At 42.5% G+C, this 16,182-nt stretch overlaps 1 protein-coding gene across 5 annotated transcripts in view; it reads right to left on the bottom strand.

Moving 5' to 3' along the window:
- Positions 1-16,182, bottom strand: part of Dab1 (DAB1, reelin adaptor protein) — a 1,103,453-nt gene that overhangs the window by 566,133 nt on the left and 521,138 nt on the right. For all 5 annotated transcript variants that reach the window (XM_026782357.1, XM_026782360.1, XM_026782361.1 and 2 more), the window contains exon 3: positions 11,284-11,356. The gene's annotated coding sequence lies outside the window, so the exon portion shown is untranslated. The remainder of the gene's footprint in view (positions 1-11,283; positions 11,357-16,182) is intronic.

Genomic DNA, 16,182 nt, shown 5'->3' with positions numbered 1-16,182 from the left:
GCAATTTGTAGGGCCGGTGCAGAGGAGCTCAGTTTCCCCAGGGTCTTCTCCTACTTGCTAATCCATAGGATCAAAGATGGGCTCATGGCCTTGAGGCATCTGTCCACCGACTGGTCTGTGAGACACCAAGCACTTTAAGGGGGGAATGTGAAGGGCAGGGAGGAGGTATTCACCAGAGGAAAAGGCAGAAGGACTCCAATGAGAAAAACGGTGGAAAAGACTCAGTTATACACAGGAAACAGACGTAAGAGACCGACCCAGTGTGTCTAGAAAACAAATTCAGAGGGGAATGTGTGTACGCGTGTGTGAAGGATGAAAAAGAGAATTCTATAGAAATGCTTGGAAAGTTAGGAGGAATTTTAATCTTTCCCAAGGAGTACTTTCAGTTCCAGCAGGCAAAGGGAAGCCATAGGAACATCTGAAGCAGAGGCATGACCTATCTCTGTGATTTATCAGGATGTTGGAGTGTGAAGGAGGGTTGGGAGCAGTGGGATAAGAGAAAAAGCTTCTAGGAGGCTCTTCAGAAATCAATATGACATTGAATTGAGGCAAATCTCATTTTATGCTGAGTCATACTCAGAGCCTTGTACTGGGAGGTTTACAAAGGGTTTACAGGCAAGACCCCTGCCTCCAAGGAACTTACATGCGAATGGCTGACCATAGGCTGTGTTTGAGTCTAGTTCAGAAAGGGAATCAACAGGCACACTTGATGCGAGATGCAGTTCTGTATGCTGTGAATATTGTTTATTACCATTGGTTAATAAAGAATCTGCTTTAGCCTATGGCAGGACAGAATATGGCTAGGCAGGAAATCTGAGCAGGAGGAGGGGAGGAAGGGGAGGGAGAAAGAAGGCAGAGTCAGGGAGACATCAGCAGCCACCTGAGAATGTAAGCCTCGTGGTAAAATATAGAATAATAGAAATGGGTTAATTTAAGTTGTAGGAGCTAGTCAATAATAAGCCTGAGTTAATAGGCCAAACAGTTTGTAATTAATATTAAGCCTCTGAGTGGCTCTTTGGGAGTTGTTGGGTGGGCTAGAAACCTCCAGTCACACCCATAAGATAGAGTGCTATCAGGACAGAATGAAGAGTCTGGCAGAATCTCCATTGCATAGGCCATCCCTCATAATTCACAACCTTTGCCTTTCTAATTGTAGTTAAAACACAGGACCCATATTATACTGTGAAAAGCAGACTTCCTGGGAATGGGTAATCTCTCCTTGTGTGCCGTTTGTGGGTTCTGTTCTGAGTAAGTTCCATCATAGGCTGCAGTGTGCAGAAACATGGAAAGGGGGAGAAAGGGGCTTTGAACAGAAGAAGCAATAGAGAAGCAGATCTCATAACCTTGAGATTCAGTTTTGTTTCATGTGCTATGTGACATAAGGTACTTCTCCACTGGAGGACTTGGTTTCTTCAAAAGGAAGCTGAGATTTCTCATCTCTGACATCCTTCAGGCTCCTAAGGTGGCTCGAATGAAGAGGATGCATCAAATGACGCAACACAGTATCTATTCGTATTTCATATCTAACTATACTATACTAGCATATTTCAGAACCATTATTCATTACCAAGTACTTTTACATAGATGGTGAAACAGCTTCTTACTCGCATGCTTACAAAGGTAAATGAGTAGGGGCAGGATGACCTAGGAGCCAGATACACACAGCTGAAACAGGGTCAAAGGGATCCCAAAGCCAGGCTTTACCTCCACAGTCTTCTCCACTCCAAAGGCTCCCCACCCTCACTATTAGCTTATGTCTCTGCTCAGATCAATTCATGCTTAGGTTGGAACAATTCAAGGACAGTATCAGTGGAGTTAGATGCATTCAGCACTAAGGGCTCACTAACAGGGAAGAATGGCTACATGCTATTCGACCTAATCTGTGATCCATCTGGGAACACTGCTTCAGTGGGAAACCTAGTACTCCCCAGCTAAGAGGCACTGATAAATAAAGACACCAACACCAGTGCAACACTTTGGACCCTGGCTTGATACAGGAGGTGGGGTGGAAAGGATGAGAGTAGGGTGCAAAGGATGGGGTCAGGGTGGAGGAGATTGGCTCCTTTTGGTGTTATTTTGTGTTTCTATCAACTTACAATGTTTCTCCCTTTATAAGGAATCTTATAATTGATTTCTGCTAAGCTCCTGATGCATTCGCCTTAACTTTATCTATCACTTTCTGGTTGTGGTTTAGGCCACCTGGCATAATTTCTAAGCAATATTTTGGTCTGGCTTACTTGTTTACTCTGTTCAGAACACACCCTCTGCATCCCTGACTACTAATAACCAAATCCCCATCCCCGTAGTGATCTCATTATCTATGCCTGTTCCCCAGGGGATGCAGGCATTTCCGCACGGGAGGATTGTTAGCATTCTTTGCATACCAGAAGCTCTTCTGCTAGCCAGCAGGTGCCTACTTTGACATTGCTCATCCAAGCACTATCAGGTCATATGCCAAATGGAGGTCCTGGGACACTTCCTTATGATGCTGGTGTTACTGTGAGATGCCTGGTCCTTTACCTCGGTCTCCCCTCTGCTCTAGCCCTCTGTTCATCCCCCTTGGTCTGAACTTACCACACTTACAGTCCCTTCATGTAGCCCCAGCCTTCTTAACTATGGGGGTCTCTTGTATCAAATTCATTTTCCCCTCAAAACTAAAAATAAAACTCCTCATGTTGCAACTTCGTTGCCTGGAGACAACAGTCAGCTCTTCACATATGGGCAAGACCCCCTCCCCCCCCAGCAGTGCCAAATTTAATCTTGTCTGTGGCTTCCTTTGAATGGGATACCTTGGGGAAGTGAGGTGTTATGAGCATCAGCATGTTAAATCTTTAGTGAAAAGCAATTCTCCTGGGCATTCTTTCCCTAATTCATTTTTGTCCCAGATGCTGACAAAATATCATTATATTGTAGATGTTCCCCTTGAGATACTTCACGATTCAAAAACACATGCACCTACCACCAGGCATTTCTTGAGGACCTACTATGGGCCAGAAATTGTGTATATTACTTATTTGATGCTTGAGATAGGACAGAGTAGAGACAACGGAGCTATTTTTAACTCTTGGCTGTTGTTCAAGGATAAATGTGTACAGAGAAACAGGATGAAAGGCCAAAAAAGCAATTTCAACCATGGACTTAACCTTTCTTCATCTTTGTCTAGGAGCCATGCACTTGCTAATGACTGAGACTTTTCTACCAAGTGTGTGTGATCATGATTGGTTGTTCACACCACACATCAAGATGATCTCAGCATCACCTCTTCTCATCTGAGAGGACAGCTGTTCTCTTAGAGAGGACACTTCCGCGGCTCTTTCAGGAAGGCTTCGCTGAGGCATATTTAATTGTATACCTTGGTTGTGCCACTTTTTAAGGCTCTCCGTTATAGCATATACTTCCTTTTTGTAGTCAGTTTTATGGTAGGTTCCTTTGTCATGACTATTTTCTTTAGGCTTTTTTTGTTGTTATTGCATGACTTCAAGGGAGAAAATTGTGTGTATTCATCGTTACACATAGAGACATTTATAAAGAAACTACTAGGCATTCAATTACTTCAACTATTTTAAGAAAGAATATAGGGAAAATTGGCTATAGTAGACGCTGAATATAGTACAGGAATTTGGGCTACTACCATTTGAGGTATCTATTTAAAGAAATATGAGTTTCCATATAGTGTCGGACTTCAAAATATACTAGAAAGAAATAGTTAAAACAGCAGCATAGTATTATACCAAAATCATCAAACTGGCCAAAGAAACAGAACAGAGAACAGGAAAACAAAACAGAACTTGACTTTCTACAAAGGCACTGATACCAGCAATAGCACTGAGTAAAAGATGGTTTCTTCTATAAATGAGGCTTAGTTAATTAGATGGCTAAATATAGAAAATTAAACTAGATTCCAATTTCTCACTATAGGCACATATATCAGATAAAACTGATTTAAAATTTAAGACCAAATTCTGAAACTGCTAGAAGAAAATATGGGAGACATATTTCATTACATTGGTATGGTCAATTATTTTTTAAATTTTTTATTTATTTTTGAAATTATAATTATATAATCTCCCCCTCTCATTTTCTCTTGTATCACTTCTTTTTATGAGACCCCAAAGCACATTTAACAAAAGGGATAAAATTATTTCTAATCAAACTAAAAAGATTTTATGCAAAAATAAAATTAACCAGTGGATACAACCTATAGATTGGGAGAAAATATTTATAAACTGTGTATATGACAGGGAATTAGCATCAGAATACATAAAGAACCCCAAACCTTCAGTACAAAACACTAACAAGAACTTCATTGAAAAATATGCAAAGGACTTGAATTGAAAATGTCACTCCAAAGACAATATACAGGTTTGAGGATATGGCTCCGTCTACAAAATACTTGCATGGTGTGTACCAAGTCCTGGGTTCAGTTTCCTAGTAAGTCATAAGATGGATATGATGACACATTCTTATAATCCCAGCACTCTGGAGGTAGAAGCAGGGGGATTAAAAGTCCAAGGTCAAAGCCAACATGAGCTCCATAAGGCCCCACTGAACAACAAACAACGTATGTGTTCATACTAGATATGCACACACAGAGAGATATGAAAAATGTTTTACATTATAAATCATAGGTAAATGTAAGTAGAGTGATAATGTTGTCATAGCAAAGATAATAACTGATGCTGGCATGGATGTAGAGAAATGGAACCCTCGTATGCTGTCAATGAGAATGTATATTGGCAACTCATTGAGCAAAATACTCCAGTGTTTCCCCCAGATATCTGAAACTAGGGTTATACAGGAATCCAGCATTCTTACTAGTTATTTATCCAAGGAAAATGAAATCAGTATGTTGAAGAGACATCCAGACTCCTCCTGTGTTTACTGTGATTGTTCACAACAGCCAATATAAGCAATCAGTGTAAGTGTCCCCCAATAGATCATTAAAGGAAATATGATATGTATACAGGTTAGGATACCACAAAACCACAGGAGACACTGTCATTTGCAGCAGCATGGATCACCCCGGAGGACATCACATTAAGGGAATAAGTCTGTCACAGGAAGACAAATGCTACATAATCTCACCGATTTGGGGAATCTAAAGAAGCTGATCTCATCAAACTCAGAGGGGGCAGGGAGTCGAGAGAGGAGAGGATGATGGGAGACAGCAGTCAGTAGGTGGGAACTGGTGCAATGTGGGAGGAGTGAATTCTGCTATTCAATGGCATCGCGGGATTACAGTTAACATTCTGCCAAAATTACTAAAAGGATGATTCTGTAGGTTCTTGTCATAAGGAAATGCACATGATCAAAATTGGAGACTTACTAAATACCATGATTTGAGTACTATAAAATGTATATATTAATCAAAGCATCACAGGGTACATATATGCATTCACAATCATGTCCCAGTTAAAATCAAAATAATCTTAACAAAAATAGTGTTCTGATTCGCTACTCTTTTGAATTCTAAAGTTCAACTTTCTCTGTGACAGCATTGGGCACTGAACATGCAGTCATGTCTAGGCAAGCACCACACTTCTGAGTTACATGCTCAGACTTCTGTTTACTTTGTATTTTGAGATAGAGTTGCACTGAGTTGCCCAGGCTGGCCTTGAAACCCCTCTGTAGTCCAGGCAGGTCTTTATTATGGGGCTGTCCTATCTTGCCTTCTGAAGAGCTGAGTAGCTGGGATTACAGACCTGTGTCACTAGATCGAGCCAAACTCACCCTTTGGTCACTGCCAGCTTCCTGTACCTCAAACATGAGCTTGTTCTAGCTGTGAGAGACAGACTGAGATCAGTCGACCCTTCAACACTTAGAGCTGTTCAGTCTGCCATGAGTGTGCCCATTCTACACCTGAGGTCCTCTGAGGTGAAATCAGCAGATGAAGCCAGCACTCTGGGGTCGCCGGAGACCACACCCATCTTCTGAGTCTGAGTCTGTGTGATTCCCCATGCTGCCACCCTGTGCCTTGTGAAAACCGAGATAAGGCATTGTCTTCAAAAGATGCAGGGAGTTGGAGTAACAGAAAGGCTTCTGTGGTATCCTACATATGGGCTTAAGTTTTATCTGCAGTCTTATGTGAAAGTTTACCCAGTGAGACACAGAAAGACTGTAAATGGATGGAGCCCAGTATAGTTAAAAGTTGTGAAAGGATTTAGGATGGAGAGGGGGAAAATGATGAGAGTGTGGGGTATATCTTGGCCTGAAAAACATCTTCAGATTAAAAGTGTAGTTCTTTCTTGCAACAACATAGACATGCAATGGTCTGCCCCATGAAAGAGAATTCTGCATTATGACAGCTCATGACTATCTGTAGCAGTGAGGGGTCAACCAGAGACACAGAAACAAGCACTATTTGATTAGTTGTATGTGTGTTTTATGTGTGTCCATGTGCATGTATATTTGTATGCATACACACACATATGTCCTAGTGATTGACTTTCCACACAGGTGAACATACAATGTATGTAAATATATATTTAATGAAGGCATATGTGCTATTTATTTAGTCAGGGTGATGCAGCTGTGGGAGCAGTTTAAGCCCTGTGGTCTCACATTTTGTGCTAGAGCTGAAAGTCTGCTCAGCAGGGCATTATGAAGGGAAATGGATACAACGGAGAGATCAGAAATAGCAGAGCATGCTGGAGAATGAGCAGAAGCCTCAGAGAACTTACTGGAACCTTGGTGTCTATAGCCTCTCAGCTTGCTGATGTGGGTGACATTAGGTAGCGTGAGGTCATTTGAGTCTTGAACATCTTCCAAAGGCTCATGTCCCAAACCCTTGGTCCCCAAGCTAGAGTTAGTGAGAGGTGGGGCAACCTTTAAGAGGTGGGGTGTAATGAGATGTTCTGGGTTGCTAGGAGAAAGGCCCTTGAAGGTGCTTGTGGGACCTTGGCTTCTTCCCCTTCTCCTTTGCTTCTGGGCAGTCAGATAAACATCCTTTTCCCTCCATACTCCTATCACAACATGCTTGCTGCCTTACCACAGGCCCAGAACAACATGGCTGACCAACCACGGCCTGGAGCTTTCATATCTGTGCTCCAAGGCCAACCTTCTCCTTAAGTAAGTTGATTATCTTAGGTATAGACCTACTGAGAAGCACACGGAGGGGGATGGGGAAGCGAGGAGAGAGCAAGGGAATAGAGGGCCCCTGTAGGCCACAGTGCTGCTTCAGGCCAAGCGACAGAGCTCTAGCCAACAGCAGCCTGGAGCAAAAGGGCTGGACTTCTCTGACTCCAAATCTCCCAAGTCCTCTTGGGGCCACTTAACTGGGAAATATACTAGAGACTATGTTCCACGTAGTATCCTTCAATCTAGCCATGTTAGCATATTACAAAACTCCCACACTTTCAGGATATGGCACAGCAACTGGGAGAGAGTTGACTTAGCTGAAGAAACCTCAGAAATCTGATTGGTCGGTATCCCAGTCACTTTAGCAAAGGAGGATCTCACATATCAGCTCCCCTCAATACCTTTGTTCCTCTGTCTTTCAAAGACAGCTGTAACATAAAAAAGTCTCCACAGCATCTTCTTTGCTACCAAACAATCAATATATTTGCATCTAAAGATTTCTAATAGGAAGGCATCATTATAAGCAACAATTAAGAACTGACAATAGAAATTAATAAGAGTATATCATGTGCCAGGTCCCTTCATATGCATTATCTTGTTGGATTCTTTCAATAGTCCTGAATGAAAAGTATCTGTCTCCTGATATAAAAGTTGAATTTCAAAGAGAGTGACTTACTCAATGTCAAATAGATGTTATGAAGTAGATATCTGAATCCCAGACGTTCAGTTTCGGAAGGCAACCTCATCACCACCATCAAACATCCCAGATAAAGGAACTGCCACATTGTTAGGAATCCTATTTAAACACTGACGGCAGAGCTGCCTGCTATCTAGGCTCTCCTCCTTCTTTTAAGTTGGCAAATATGTGACTTTATGTCAAGAAAGAGGGAAACACAGATTACAGAGGGAGTCTGAGAAGATAAAACGAAACAAGGAGGTAGATAGGAGGCACCAAGGGGGTGGATTAAATAAAGAAAAGGAAAGGCAGGATAGCAGGGAAAATATTTCCTGTCTTGGAAAGGAGGCTATGGATCAGTGGTTAAGAGCACTAGCTGCTCTTACACAGAGACTAATTCGGATCACAGCTCATGGCAGAAGACTCACAAGCACCTGCAACTCCAGTTCCAGGGCATCCGCCCCCCTTTTTTGGCCTCTGTAGTTAACTGCATGAGTGCACGTGGTGTACACACCCATCCAAGCACACATACATACATGTACATAAGAATAAATCTTAAAATACACTTCTTGCCTCAACACTATTTCCTTACCAAGAGGAAAGGCATAATGGCTGACCTCTGACGGCTGCAATGGAGATAAAGCCGGCAAAATCAAATGGACATGATAAACAAATCGTCAACAAAGGAGAACTTTCAAAGGGAGCTGACAAAAAGCTAAAAATAACACCGAGGAATTGGAACATTAGTTTCAGCATTATGCATCATGCACCTGGGCCTCCTCAGGTCCCTCCAAGGGCAGGAGATAGGACAAACACACAGTGGAGCATGGAAACCTTGATGTCATTGAGCCTATGCTGGTGCACAAGGCTTCTCTTGCCTGTGGTCCATTGCTGCTGTGAGTTGGTGGCCCTCTGTAGAACGTCTGTTTTGAATTTCTTCTCGTCCAGCACAAGGCTGCTTCCTCTGAGGTCTAGCTCAAATCACCCTGCCCCCGTCCCTTTCAGCACACTTCCAAGCATTGCTTTCCTGGGGTTGTTCTCACCTGTTACACTGGTGGTCAATTGTTTTCCTACTGAGCTTTGAGTGAACAGATCGTATCCTGAGCTTTTCTTGTTTGCCTAACTGTCAGTGCAAGTGCCTGAGGGTAACACTGTAAGACTTAGAGCCACTGCACGGGTCTCTCCTTTATGTCCCCTATGCTGGCTACTAAGCCTGGATTGCCTTCCTTTCAAAGGAGGCTCAGTGCTCACCTTACCCACCAGCCCTATAGATTGTACTCCATTGCCATCTCTTCCTAGGGATGAGCCACCTTTGAAATATCCCCTTCTCCATCTTTGGGGGTCATGTAACTTCATAGCACTGCACCTTGACACCCATGATTCATCTCAATTTCAAAGGCACAGGCTTGCAGAGCTGGAGACGTGGTGCTCTCCAAGCTTGCCCTGGATGTGGATATCCGGGACTCCAACCGCCTTCAAAGCCATGCTTCATACAGACCCAAAGAAGTCCTCAGAGGAACCTCCGTTCCTAATACGTTAGTTTATCCGCTCGCCGTTCCTAACTGAATAAACCAGGAGAACATAGCCAAGTCCCTTGACCTTGACTCAGGAAGGAACAGAGCTGCCTCAATGTTTAAAAGCTAAGATTTTGAAATAGGATAATAAGGACACGGCACATGTGTGATATATCCATTCTTCAACGCTATTTTGGGGTATATTAATCTCCTCTGAAATCAGAGGCGATAGATATCATTCTTCCCATTTTGTAAGTGTACCAACAGAGGCTGGAGGGACTAGACAGACACATGGGGCCATAGCCACTTAGTAGCAACGTTTAAAATTATACCAACTTCCTGAGTGTAGGCAGGGTCCACTGCCATAAAGGTTCTACTCCATTTGTATTTACTGATGCCAAACTTTGAGGTCATTACATAAATATTTTTTTCACTTTATGTCTATAGCTTCAAAGATTTCTGAGAGATTTATTAGACAAGCAACCTAGAAAAGGTAGCTGTTTCTGGAAGAGACTGTTCCCCAGACTTCCTTAGAAAACCTTAATTTGTCTTTCTAAATCCACCCTATCTCAGAGAATAACTTCAAGGATGAAAAAGCAACAACAAAAGATCAAATTCAGGCCCGCTTTGGCTGGTCACCTCTTCTACCCATTGTGGTGAACTGCGGGCTTTCCTCAGGCCTGACGGCTGCAGAGCGGGTCAGCTCATCTGAGCACCCTGGGCAGCCTACAGGGCAAGGGCTCTCTGGCTACAACAGCGTTTCTCATTTAACTCCACTCATTAGAGGAGGCTGGGGCACAAGGCAGCGGAACATGTCACTAAGTCAAAAAGGATACGCCAAAATCGACAGCCAAGAAATCCCAGCCCCCTCCTTCTCGGCTGTAGAAACTTGAAGAAAAATGTTCTCGGCCTCCTCCCTGGGTCACTGAAAGGACTGGTGGCATTTGAGTCCCTTGGAGTCATTAATTTCTTCTGTCTTCAGTGGCTCCTCATATTTGAAATGATTTTTTTCCACAAGGCTCACATCCTTTGCCCCCCCTCCCCCCCAGTTCTCTCTCCAGTCTCTTGCTCCCTAAGGTCCCATAGCTAATAGCTTCTCCTGCTTGTATCTGCCTTGTACCCTCACAGAAACTGAAAACGATAAATATATTATCTAGGCTTTTTAGCAGACCATTGTTTAATTTTCTATGCTTGTCTGGCTGGGGAAGAGATGAATATTACCTTGTGGAGAATAAGACTTCTCTTCCAGCGAAGGGGGGCGGGTGGTTGGGCGGTAATCTATGGCAGAAAGGCAGCGCTCGGCTCATGCTAAGAGGCAGAGCAGCTAATTAAAAGTGTTGGATGGAACATCCATCCACCAGTGTGTGATTCATCCAGCACAATCCCCAGTAAACAAGAAACAGATATTAGAACGGACGCTTCTAATTTGTCAAAGGAATGAGCGTTTTCAATTGTACCTTCCCGGCTCCTGTATGAGCTCCATAATTCAGTGTTGCCATCATTTAAAAGTTTGGGAACTCAAAATGATGGTACCTGTCTCTTCACCTCATAAATCCCCAAGTCTGTTACTTAGGTCGGAACATTTGTCTTACCCATGGTTTAACTTTATGGTCAACAATCATGCCTTCTTCGCATGGTAAATGTATTGGAATGGCTGGCATTTGAGAAAAGACAGCATACATTGTTGTTTGTAAGTGAGACCAGCCTGAAAGGATTCTGTTAGAAGAAGCTAATACATCCAGACAGAAAAACCTGGGGCTCCTGATGGTATTTACTAGGTACTTAAAGAAAGAAGAAGAAGAATCAATACTCCTTCAAGTACAAATGAACTGGACTAAAGGTAAGTCACTTTCTACGACAACTTCCAAGGATTCCACGAGCCCTCAAACAGGTTTTAAGTACGACGACACATACACAAGCCATCATTGCTTCATGAGCACCCGGACACATTGATGAGCCACCTTCCCCACGATAAAGATTTTTCTCCCATCAGAAGGATCAGACTCAAGTGTTTACCTTTTGTTGTGCAAAAGAATCCTTCAATCATGAAGACTTAGAGTTCCGGTTCGCCACCATGTCGTGTTGAATACTGAAACCAAACAAAAGATGAGAATAAGAAAATCTAAGCTTGAATTATTTAAGGATGTTCTCTCTCCCCAATGTCTGCCAGCCTCATTTCACACACAGCCCCAGAGAATTTGGACAATGATACAAAGGTCACTACCACTGTCATCAATGACAACCGAACAAACAGTCATTACTAAAGGTATAGTCTAGACAGGTACAGCATGCCTGCTAAGAGGTGATCAGGATGTTTATGGATCTTTTTGAAACTCATGGTCACACCCTTTAATCCACAGTTTGCCTGGATTATTCACCTTCTGGATTTTTTTTTTCGAGACAGAGCTTCTCTATAGCTCTGGAACCTGTCCCGGAACTAGCTCTTGCAGACCAGGCTGGCCTCCAACTCACAGAGATCCACTTGCCTCTGCCTCCTGAGTACTGGGATTAAAGGTGTGCGCCACCACCACTGGCCTGGATTTGTTCTTAAGGAAACCTTAAGTGCAGACCCATATTTCTATGTAGAAACGCTTAGCATCGTTATTTGTAAGAGGGAAATAGTCAGTGGAAGCCTGGTGACATGAGTGGCGGGACTTATGCAAGGCATGGTATTATGTATATTTAAACATAAGATTAGAAATTATGAAATATAGAAAATATGTTTTTATGATGTAGCAAAATTGTTGCTAGAGTTTGAATTCTCCTATGGAGAAGTTTAAAATAGAACAGTGGGGACCTCTGTGGCATAACTGTAGGTTTTTCTCTTATTTTTTTTATGTTTTCCAAAATTTCTAACAAAGATCTCATTTTTTTTTTTTTGCTGGATGGAAATAAATGTTTTTTTTTTTTTTTTACCCCTAGCATCGCAATTTCCATGCCACTTCCCCCCGCCACCTCCTTATTAAGCCGAGATTTCCCTCTTCTGTGAGTCCCTGGAGATCAGCATTCTGCAGGTGTCCCCTGGCACTGAGCTGCCTATTTCCCTCCTCACCTCCCTCTTGTCTCGGGCTCCCCTGATAAAGTCATCATTCATCCTTGACCTTTGCTTCCCATGAGCCTAAACCAGAGGCCGAGCTGTTACTCAGTCAACCCTTGCAGCATAAAGAAACGACCGAGGGATGGAATAAACACTTCTTCAATGGGAACCACTCAGTCAAAGTCATCGTGGTGATCACGGAAAGTTTCTCTGGATTCACAGAAGAAGAGAGCAGGCAGAGAAGGAGCAGGGTTCACAGGCAACCGCAAGACAGATGGAGGAGAGCCTGTAGTTGAAAATAACAAAGCCCCAACTGTAGTGGTCTACCACAGCCCAGGGATCTTTCAGTGTATTCCAAGACCAAGAACCTGTTTCAGACAAGGATATGTTCTTATTGCCACTCCATTACAATTCCATTCCTTTACATATTTGTGGTTAAAAATACATAAGCTAGGTAGGTGTTTGTTATTAGTTTTCATCAGCAATGGTTGGTTGACTCCCTGCCCAAAGGGATAGATTATACCTCGGTTTCACTGAAATGCAATTGAGTCTATTTATAAAACTATTGAAATATACACAGGGTTTTAATTTGTGGTTATATTTCTCTGGAGGAAGACCTGATCATTTGGGTAAACTCTGGCAAATGACTGGATCTTTATAATGCTCAGTTTTCTCATAAATAAACGGATTTATCCTTCTTGAGTTTATTGTGAAAACAGATAGTATGACAGACCACAGGAAGTTTCAAAACAGACTTCAGGCTTATGTCTTTGTTACATCAGTACCTGCCACTGTGGAACACATGCCCACCTTTGGCTTCAGTTTGTGTGCCATGATGTACGCCAGGCCCCACAAGCCTCAGCTCATTTTGTATTCTCCGTATTTAGTGGGACGGGCTCTCATTTTTGCACTTCACAATTCTTATTTTGGGGAATTTTTGTGAAACTGGTAATATCGTATTTTAGCGAAATCTCCTTTTCATTATTTAGCTGAAGGTTTATATGTGCTGTTGAAGATTTAGAAGATTGAACTGTCTGTATCGTTGATCTCTCTCTCTCTCTCTCTCTTTTTTTTTTTTGTCTGTAGTGAGGATTCATTGTCCACTTTAAAAATGAGAAGTCTCAGACAGAAATACCAGTAGCATGTGAGTGTAGACTCAAACCCAGCATGTCTAGTTCCAAAGCCTGGTCCCCTCTTACTATGGGGATCCCCAGCAAACCAGCCTAGACTAGACACTTACCATGTCACACTGTATTCCTGGAGAGACTATGGCTTGAACTCTCTTCCCTCCAAGTTACCCTTAAGTGATCTCCTCTTGATTTCCTTATGAACTATTTCAATTGTGAAGTTCAATTGTGAAGTTGAATACAGATGTAATTATAAAAGAAAGGCATGTAGTGCCACCAGCCTGGCTGGATTTGAGCACTCTGCCTTCCCATCTATGCTCTAGGTCTTTCTCTTTTCAGATTGAACATTGTAGATGTACACACACTCAGCTGTGAATGTGTTCTAAGTACCACAGTGGTAACAGCTATCCTAAATCACAGCGCCTGTATTACAGCCTCTAATACCCATTCGCATCTATAAACAATACAGCCAGGGCTGAATGTTTCAAAGCTTTCTGTAAGTGGTATTCAAACTGCAGGTGCCCATCAGGAGCCTCTTTATTTTGTCGAGTATTATTGTGCCAATACAAATGGAGATGAAACATTGTAGGTACTTCTAAGGTACATAGGCATGAGAACAAATTCAACCCCGAGTTTGCCAAGGCAAAGAGAGAATGGATCTTCACTATCACCGAGCCTTGTAGGTTGCTCCATAAGATGACAGCTGTGTTTATAGTAATCCAAGATTGCTTCACATTTTCATGTGACCATACCTTTCATGTTGTCCAATATTTAATTTAATTATTTCGCTAAAATACGATATTACCAGTTTCACAAAAATTCCCCAAAATAAGAACTGTGAAGTGCAAAAATGAGAGCCTGTCCCACTAAATAATTGGACAATACTTTTTAATTATTTTCAACTATGTGTGGTGGTGTGGCTTGCTCATGGGTATGTGGACATGAGCGCTGGTGTGGAGCTAGAGGCATCAGATCCTCTGGAACTGGATTACACTTGGTTGCGAGTCTCATCTGGGTGCTGGGACTCAAAACTGAGTCTATCACAGGAAAAGCATGTTCTCTTGACCACTGAGCCATCTCTTCAGCCCAGCTTTTCCAATCTTGTAAATGCAAAATACTTCATAGTATTTTATTAGCACTTCTCTAATTACTGGTAAGACAGATTTCTTCTGTATTTTAGTGGCCATGTATGTTTTTCCTCTTGCTATTTGCTTTCCTTTTTGCTCCAATTTCAATGGGCTTTGTACAGGAGGGAGACAAAATGAAACAAGTAAAAAAGCCCAAATGCTAGTCTGTCAGTCCGATGGAGAGCGAAGACAGAGCAGCGAGTTTCAGGCTCAGCAAGAGACTGTTTCAAAAACTAATGTGGAAAGGAACTGAGAAAGACACCTGACATCAACCCCTTGTCTCCAGTCCTACACACGTGCACACACCTACAGGTGCACAACTACCAGTACACACACATATACCACACACAAACACGCACATCTACACAAAACTGTGTCAGTACAAAGTTGCTGTTTGAGCGTTTGTCTCACCTAGTTTTTACCTCTTTGGTAATTGTCGCAACTCTGGAAGAACGTAGTCATTTTTACTAATATAATAAAGCTTGTATAATTCTGGACACATCATTTTCCCTTTCTAAACTTTAGTTAGTTCATCTGATTGCAGACGTGTTGTGGCCCTAAGCACTGTAATGAAAGACCTTGACACAGTGACTTCCACACAACAGGTAGAGATGAAATGGTAAGTCCATAGTAAGGCTTGTTACACAAACTGTGATTATAGATACTTGCTAAGGATGTCTAAGATACGCTCATGACACATGTAGAACCACAGCATCAGTATAGTCATTGTGTCCAAGCTGCCAAGAAGTGAACATAGGGTCTAGGACCACAGGACCAGCTACGGACCCAGGACTTTAACACTGTTAATATACAGGGACTAACTATATCTCAACGAGAGCCACTGTATGTGAACAGCATAAACAAGCTAGGGGCATTTCTCGTGAATAGCTGTCAAAATTCTATATCCAGATCAGCGGGGTAGCAGAGCTGGCACGTGCACTAATTGTACCTAGAGTTTGCTAATTTGTATGCCTCCAACCACAGCGGAGGTACAAACGGTAAAAAAAACCCTTAGAGGAATGAATCAGAGTTTGAGATTTCTCCAGCGAGGACCATGAGACTTCTTAGCTTTCCTAAGTGTGGTAGACGTACATCCATCCTATCTGCTTGTGCTCCAACTAGACTGTAGTAAGAGACTTGGAATTTAAACAGCCCAAGCCGCATGCTGCTCCAATCCACAGCAACAGTGCAGCTGCCACTAGAAGAGTGACTGTATTTGTGTCTCCAGGCAGCCAGTGAACAACAGTGAGCAAGCGGAAACATTGTTAAGACGTCAGGACGCTGGAAGACTTTGACCTCTACCGTAGATGAGTGTTGCTGTGTGTGTGTGTGTGTGCTGCATGCACTAATGAGAAAGAGGCTTAAGTCAAATGCTTGTGTATGGGAGACATGTTGACTCTCCTGAAAGGGTTCTGTAGTGGCTATCATTACTAGGATGGGTTATCTTTGTTCATCACATAAGAGATGGTGAACAAACTGCAATTCATAGGCCTCGGGGCCCTACTTAGCTTTGAAGCATTGATCCGCCAATGTATTTATCCACATACCCATTCACGTATCTATCCACGTATCCATCTATTCATCCTTTTATTCAATAGATGTTTATGAAGCCTTCTTACATTCC

Source organism: Microtus ochrogaster, chromosome 10 (genome assembly GCF_000317375.1).
Source record: "Microtus ochrogaster isolate Prairie Vole_2 chromosome 10, MicOch1.0, whole genome shotgun sequence".
NCBI classification, from domain to species: Eukaryota; Metazoa; Chordata; class Mammalia; order Rodentia; family Cricetidae; genus Microtus; species Microtus ochrogaster.
The sequence above is the reverse complement of the archived record's forward strand: the minus strand, read 5'-3'. Positions and strand labels throughout refer to the sequence as shown.